General features: G+C 50.0%; 1 long non-coding RNA gene across 1 annotated transcript; it reads right to left on the reverse strand.

Annotated features, from left to right (window-relative positions):
* Positions 1 to 437: 437 nt before the first annotated feature.
* On the reverse strand, positions 438 to 6218 carry LOC142028230 (uncharacterized). Its single transcript, XR_012649486.1, has 3 exons — positions 5874 to 6218; positions 5485 to 5543; positions 438 to 2969 (listed from the first exon to the last, which is right to left on the reverse strand). It is a non-coding gene; the product is annotated as an uncharacterized LOC142028230 (long non-coding RNA).
* Positions 6219 to 8313: the final 2095 nt, after the last annotated feature.

Below are 8313 nucleotides of genomic sequence, written 5' to 3' on the forward strand. Positions count from 1 at the left end.
CAAAGCCCCACGCGACCGCTCACTCGCTCCCCCGCCCCCAGTGGGACAGGGAGACAATCGGAAGGGCGAAAGTGAGAAAACTCGTGGCTTGAAACGAAAACAGTCTAATCATTAAAAAGAAACAACAACAACAACTTGCAAGGAAAAGAAGAAGGAAAAATGACAGAGAATGGGGTGCAGGCAGCATGCCAGGGGTCTGGAGCCTGATGGATGATGCGGGGGGGGGGGGGGGGGGGGGGTGGTGGTGGTGGTGTGGATTATGGAAGAGGGAAAGGAAGCGGGGGGGGACGACAGGGGGGACGGGACAGGAGACAGAAGAGCAGGGCATGCGGGGGGGAAACAACTCGCGTGGGTTAAAAACTCGCATGGGTGAAGGGGGCGGGCTGGAGCAGCAGGGGGCATATGGGGGAGAAACACACGCGGGGGGGGGGGGGGGGGGTAGGTGAGGGTACAGAGGTGCATGGGGGGACACGGGTAGGGATGACCTACCCCAGGGAGTCCACCCAGGATGATCCACAGCAGGTAACTCGCCTGGGATAACCCGCAACAGAGCATCCACACCAGATAATCCACACTGGGAGGACCCCCAGCAACACCCCTCAAACTGCCTGTGCTTCACCCCCAATCTTCCCCAAACTGGGGAGTTTTCTGCTTTTTCAAAATACTCCGTTTGGGGTGTGTTTCAGTGCTTTTCCACAACATAAAAAGGGGTGATCTTTTGGTTGTGGTTTTGTGCATGAAAATGGGGTGGGTTTTTTGCTTTCCAGCTGCACAAATCCAGGCGGATTTGGCTTTCCCAGGAGTCCCAAATTTGTTTGGTTTTTTCCGTTGCAGACCCAGAACCAGGGGGTTTGGGGTTGTCCTGGTTTCGGCTGGAATAAAGTTCATTTTCTTCTGACTAGCTGGTACAGGGCCATTTTGGATTTAGAATGAGAACAATGTTGACAACACACCGATGCTGTAGTTGTTGCTAAGCAGCGTTTAGACTAAGTCAGGGACCTTCCAGCTTCTCATACCGCCCTGCCAGCAGAGGCTGGGGGTGCACAAGAAGAGTCGCTGAGCTAAAGGAGGATGCCAGGTAAACAGGTCAGCTCGAAATACACCACCACCTTTAAAAGTTAAGAGCGATTTGAACACTTAAAATCAGCACTTAGGCTAATCGATACCATTTTGAACACCTTCTTAGCATACAAGTAAACACTCTCGCCGGTGTTGGAAAACGTCTCCTCCCTTCCTTACAGCACTGCTGCAGGGAGATAACCCCGGGAGGCTGCGGGACGAGGTCGTACACAATCAGAATCTACGCTTACGGATCCACCGCAACAGCTACAGCCCTTGCGCTGCTGCTGCTGCTGCTGCTTTGCATCTTGCTTGTTTGGTGAATAAAGCTGAAAGCGAAGTGGAAAACTTCAAAGAGCAAAATGAAAAATAAAGAACAAATCTCAATCATTCACTTTACACTAAAAAGGTGTGCCCATGTTTATATACATCCAATAAAAATACTTATACTATAAAAGTATTTGATTTTCCTTTTCCATTACCTTAGCTTGCACAGCTCTGAATTCATACCATTAAATTATCTCTCTCCAAAGTACACAGTTATAACGGGACTAGGGGTTTTTGTGCGTGTTGCATAACGCGGAGGGACACCTGGTCAGCTGAGCTGCCCAAGAGAGGTGTACTGAACTGCCAGGGAAACGCACCATTGAAAGCCAGACAGAAAGAAAGTACTTCAGAGCACTCCGTCAAAACATCAGGAAAAAAAACCCATAACATTCAGTTGCCTCTCTTTTTAAATGTTTAGACAAATACCTAACTGCTTACATACACCTAACAAATCATATACTACAGCTATCTGGCAGTTACAGTTTAAACAATGCAAGTCAATTTGTAAAATCCCCAGCGCTGCAATACCTCAGACTACCAAAAAGGACTGGCAGATTTCCTAATGCTTTTGGCAGTACTGAAGCATGCAGAGCAACACTTTTTCATGTTATCTCGACCGTTACAACTGAGAAACCAAAGACCAGTGATGCCATCAACTTTAGGAAGATGGGCTGTGCTTGGGTCTTTGGAAGGAAATTGACTTTTTTTTTTTCCCCTCTCTTTTTTTAAAGAGAGTGAAAAGTCTCATTACTGATGACTTCTACTGTCAAGTTGATCACCTCTGAAGATCCACTCTGATGGGAAGTTCATAAAACAAAATTTCTTTGAGAGAGAAAGACTTCCATTTTGGAAAATCTCTTTCCAACTGAAGTCAAAATTACACACTGTAGGTGAAAGGAAAAAATACATTACTGAAGCAGTAACTCATCAAAACCACCTCAGGACTCACTGTCACTAGTTACAAGGCTGCTAATGCTTCCTGGGAAAGCCTGGAAAACACACAGATGCGACGCCCATTTGCCCTGTTTTGTCCACGTCTCTTCTTTGACCTTGACTGCTTTTAGTACAGATGCTAATTATCTCCGTAACGTTTTTGAGCACTACTATAAGATATTTAAAAAAAAAAAAAAATCATTGACTGTAAAAGCATAAAGGTTTTATCATGAAAACAAAGTCTGTTTCTTCTGAACAGCTGAACTCTTACGAACAGTTTCTTCCCTCTTTTAGGACAAAATTAGTTTCACAGTATCATTTACTAGCAAGCACACAGAAACAGAAGATTATGCTTTCAGGAAGAGAAGATAAACTGAGGGAAGTAAACTTTGTATAGGTGTAACATGCTCCAGAACAGAACTTATTTTTAGTTTTTGTGTTAAAATATTTCATGTAAAAAAAAAAGTAGAAGGAGAGTTGGCACACTCTCAACATTAAAGTCCGTACCGCAAGTACCTTTGGAAAAACGCAGACACACATCGTAGGCGTACCTTGTACTTGCAGGCCACTACGGAATCTTTCCGTCTGTTTCGTACCGTCACGGCAGAAGAAAGGGCAACCACGGCGAAACGGTGCCAGCTGACATCCAGCTGAGAGAAGAAAAAAAAAACATTAGCACAAAGCTGGGTAGGAATCCAAAGCTGCCTTTTTTTTTTTTTTGTGAAGGTTTGTGAAGACAGTACGACTGAGCGGAGGAAAAACTATTTTTGCGTCATCTTCGGTACAGTTGTTGACACGGGCCACTAGAGCTTTTGCATTTTTCAGACGACTGTGCCTTTTTTTTTTTTTTTTCCCTTTCTTTTTTGACTCACTGGCAACTTTACTTTCACTAGAACTCACTTTCCTAGATACACGCAGGTGACAGACATAGAGACCTACCGACATTTTCTCAAGCCTTAGTATAGCCGAGGCTTCATCACCCTATACGTCCCAAGTTGAGTATTTTTGCTAAAGAGCACAGCAACACATCTGTCCTTGTGAACTGCCTCGTTGCAAAAAAGGAATCATTTTTTCCAGGCCGTTGCTCCAAAGGGGCAAGATCTTTTAAAACCGCAGTTGTGCCACCAAACCCGCTCAGGGTCCCTCCTAGCTTTTGACCGCCCTGAGATTTAACAGGCACACGCTCCATTCCATCTTCCAACAGCAAAAATACGTTAACGCTCTCGGACCCAGAGCGCAACCCTACGGATGTCCACGCACACACCCTGCCGTTTTGATGAGGAGCCACCCAGCATCCCTGCGAGCACAGCTGCACGCGCCAGATCGGTTTCCCCTACGCCGCGAGTTACCGGTTCCGGTGAACGTAGTTTCTGACGCTTTAAACCGAAAACCGTATCTCGACGCTTCGCCACAGTAGAAACGACCCATCGCCACAACGCTACAAAAACGCAGTAACACCAATTGCAAACCCACAGCAGCAACAGCTCCAGAAATATTTAGACCAGGAACAAGGGAGAAAAACAAAACAGCTTCATCTCACGCACAGGGGAGCGGCAGGCAGAGAAAAGGGTCGGCATTCTGAGCCCTTACAGAAAACGGGCATTCTCCTTCCGTTCCTCAGCCCGTCCGTTAAGGTCTAAATACCGCAACACCACTACGGCAACGTCGAGAGCAGGGAACAGCAGCCCTGCCGCCGGACTTGCCGCTGACCCACGCTATTTACGTAGCGGGACGCGTACGCAGAGGGACACGTTTTGCCACACGCAGCCCTGAACTTCCTGAAAATTTACGTTTACCAAAAAAAGCCATTTGGAACATATTGCCAAACAACATTCGGCAAGAAAGCTTTGATGCCTTTGACACACGCAAGTTTTTGGTCACTTGCTATTTGCTTCCTGTTGCTGCTGCTGTTCTTCCTTCAGAAATTCTACTCGTCGCCCAGTTATTCACTACTGGTTCAAGCATTTGCCTTCCTGGTATTACCAGCACATTCACAGAGGCAAATAACTTACTTGCTCTTCTACAATTATCCAAACGACAATTACAGCCATGAAAGAGAAGGAGAGGTCAGGCAGCAGAAGAGCTCTGCAGGCTGGCACCAGTCAATATTGCACTCTCTAAAAAACAAACAACAAAACAAAACCGTGACCCTGTATCCTTCTTTTTTTTTTTTTTTTTTTCTTCTTTCAGAGCTCATCCCTGCCTCAGCATTTTGTCTTGTCAGAGCATGAAGCGCAGGTGATCCGTACCCTGACGACTTTTGCGTGTGATGAATGCCTGTTCAGAAATAGTCCAGATCTGCAGGACTGGTGTCATTTCTATGGTTTTAATCATCATAACTCACATTTTATTTACTCACGCATTTGTGAGGAAACTAATTAACTTTCAGACACTGCCTCTCCTTTTTTTGAGGGGTGGGGGTGGAAATGTGTTAGAGACTGAAAAACATTACGATTCAGAGCTCCCAACCACGAGGGAGTGGTGGAGAAATCAATGAAAGCAAAGACCAACAGCAGCAACATCAACTGAAAGTTGGCTTTCATTCCGATCACGTACTTAAGCGACTCTCCTTGCAAGGCTGTGCCTCGGTCCTAGGAATGACTAGTCCCTTTTTGGAAGGACAAACTTTTTCACTTAAAAGTCCTAGACTGAAGACTCCGCTGAACGGAATGGGGATTGTGCCACGGGACAACATGCCATCAACACTCTTAATGGGGAAGGGAAAAAAAAAAAAAAAAACAAATAAAAATCAAGTACCAGTTCCCATCATGTTTCACTCATTACATTTCTACTGACATCTAGGTGCTCAAAAACAAACCACAGGGACACCACATATTCCTAAAAATTCAGTTATACATAAAAAAGTAAAAGGGTATTTCCAACTTGCCCATAAAATCAGTATGAACAGAGAGAAGAGAAACACTCGACCCCCTAAAGAAGCTAACAGGCAGCTCTGAATTTACCAGACAGGAAATTTCATTCTTTCACCTGAAACAAAAACACATCACGGGACCAGTTCAGGATCTGTTAACAGCAATTTTTCCATCAGCTTTTCGGCACTAGCAGCAAATTTGCCTTCTCTGTGGGTTTAACGTGGAGCATCTGTAGTGCCCTCGAACTCGCAAGTGTTTCTCTCCGCTCCCCCAGCCCGATACGTGCGATTACCTGAGCAGCAAGCGGAATTAACCAGGCAGGATTTTCTTCGTGTGACGCGGAAGGTGACGCTGGGAGAAGAGGAGACAAAGAAATGAACCTGCTTGTCACACCCAGCCAACGGTGAAAAGGCAGGGGAGGATTCTGCCGGAAGGGCTCTGCACCCCAGGAGCTCCCGCCAGCCCGTTTCTCTCCCCTTTGCCCGGTACCGAGGGGACGACGACACCTCGCCCGCGCCCCCTCGCAGGGGAGGCTGCCCCGGGAGAGCCGGGGGACCCCCACCTCGCTTCTGCCCGTGGGAATGGACCGGGAGAGACCCTCCACGCAGAGACAGGAGCGTGGCGTGGATTGCATGCCCGAGGGAAGAGGCCGGGCTCGCCGCTGGCAGAAGGACAACTCACCTCCCTGCTGCTCGGAGCTGCTTGCTGCGGACAGCCCTGCCTGCGCCCGGCCGCTCTTCCGCCGTGCTGGGAGCGCAGTCCGGCCGACGGACGCTCCAGCGGAAAGACGCTCCAGCTAATCGCGCCCCCTGCTCGGTTACAGCCGCAGGTACTTTCGCCTCTGGCTAATGCACGCTCCAGACAGCGGACACCCCGCCTCGTTCCAGCTCCCGCTTGCTACAGTTCTGGCTCGTTGAAGCCCCAGCTCCGCACTGAAGCTCCGCCTGATTTCAGCTGCTTCTCCTCACAAGCTCCAGCTACGTGCAACGGTCTGGGCTTTCCATAAGGTTGCATATCAACTGCTGTCAGAACTGGAGCATTAGGATTAAACAGCAGAGTTACACGCCAAGTAAATATTCGTTAAGTTTGGGCGATTAATTACTTAATAACTATTCTGAGCAGCGCAGAAAGAAGAGCTGGACTCAAAGAGGGCACGTGGGGTCTGAAAAGCGCCTTTCCCCCCCACAGACCATCGCAGATGTTGAGCTCGGCCGGCTGCGTGCCGGCCTCCCGAACTTCGGCGTCCGACACAACCAGACCCCCATCTACGGGGAGGGACCACGCACCCTGCCCGCCCGCCCCCCGCTTCCCCCCGCAGCCCCCAACACCCTCCCACCCGCCTGCAAAACCAGCCAAGCCGGCTCCCGCTTTTGGCCCTCACACCACCTGACTCGGGGCCCATTTGGGAGCCAAAAAACCCGGCTGCTGAGCCTGTTCTCAAGGCCCAAACACGCAGGGCCGGACCTCTGTTTCTGGGCCCAAAGCCGCGCAGCTCGGTCTGTTTCCGAGCCCCCAAATCAGCCACGCGAGCCTGTTGTCAAGCCCCAGGAACAGAAAACTTGTTCTCCATTTCTGACCCTGCAGTGCCCACGGGCGACGCCGAGCGTAGCCACCCCACAGCCCTGCACCCCCGGGGCCCCACGCGCAGTTTCGGGGAGTGCTCGGGACCTGCAGAGGGCCCGGCCCCACGCCTCTGCAGGGCAGCCCCAGCACAGGCAGGGCGTCGCTTCTCGATTGCCGTTTCAGGCTTTATTTCCCCGCCATCACCGGCACGGCCAGGCCCCCCACCCCAAACCTCCCAGCCGAAGCACCCCCGCGGGTAGCCGGGCCCAGCCACCCAGAAAACAAGAAAACCAAAGAGGGGACAACAAGACAGACAACGTGGGGAAAGGCAAGGAGAAGGACACAGAAACAGAGAGAGCGCGGGAGGGATAGGGAGCAGGACAGAGAGATGGAGCAAGAAAGGAAAAAAGGACAGGAGGCAGAACCAAGGGAAAGAGACAAGGACGGGGAGCAGGACAAAGGGATGGAAGACGGAAAAAAATTAGCGACGGGCTGCAGGACAGAGATGAAGGGATTAAATAGACACAGGGAGCATGACAGAAGGACAGAGAGGAGACAGACAAAAGGGACAAAGAGCAGGCCAGCATCGGAGGGGAAAAAAACCAACTGCGATGGGCAGTGGGAGAGAGATACGGAAAAAAGAAAAAAATACTGAGGAACAGAAAAAAGAAAGCAGCGACAGCTAGCTGGACAGGGGGACACCGTTAGAAAGGGCGGGAGAGGGAACGGGGCAGAGAAAGACAGACAGAGAAGGTAGTGAAAGAAAGCAAGGCAGAGGGACAGCAAGGCGGGGCGGGGGGGGAAGGGACAGGGGTCTGGACAGAGATGGAGAAATAAGCAGCAAGGACAGAGGAAAAGAGACAGAAAGAGGGACAGAGAACATGGCAGAGAAGGAAAAATCAGGACAGCGGCAGGACGGAGATCAAAAACTGGGACGGTCCTCAGGACAGAGAGGAATACGAATACGAGCAGGGAGCGGGACAAAGGGATACAGCGAGAAACGACGGGACAGGAAGCAAGACAGAGCGACAGACAAGAACGATGACAACGAGAGAGAGCGAGCGAGGAAGACAAAGACCGTGAGAAGCACGGGGCGGTGGGGAATTAGAAAGCGAGGTATCAGGAGCCCTGCAGAGAGAGGGAGGGTGAATAAAAAAGGGGCAGGAAGCAGCACAAAGGGTCACAGAGAGTAAGAGATGACCAGGAAGGAGGACGGGGCCAGTGAGATCCAGAATGACAAAAATAAACAGCAACAGCGAGCAAGACAAAGGGAGAGAGAGAGAAACAGAAAGTAGGAAGACGAGAGATAGGAAGGCAGGGACACAGAGCAGCACATAGAGGCACAGAGAGGAAAAGAACGCCAGAGAACAGGCCAGAGAAATCGGGAGGCGGGGAAAGAGGCGGATGCAGATCAGGACAAGGAGATGGAAAAGGAAAAAACAGCAACTGGCTGCAGGACAAAGACGGGGAGGGGCGGGGGGGGGGAGGAAGAGGGAGTAGGACAAGAGAATAGACAGAAGAGGAGAGGTACGGGGAAGCAAAATTTAAAAAAAAAAAC

The sequence above is a fragment of the Buteo buteo genome, unplaced genomic scaffold (assembly GCF_964188355.1).
Source record: "Buteo buteo unplaced genomic scaffold, bButBut1.hap1.1 HAP1_SCAFFOLD_195, whole genome shotgun sequence".
Classification (NCBI taxonomy): domain Eukaryota; kingdom Metazoa; phylum Chordata; class Aves; order Accipitriformes; family Accipitridae; genus Buteo; species Buteo buteo.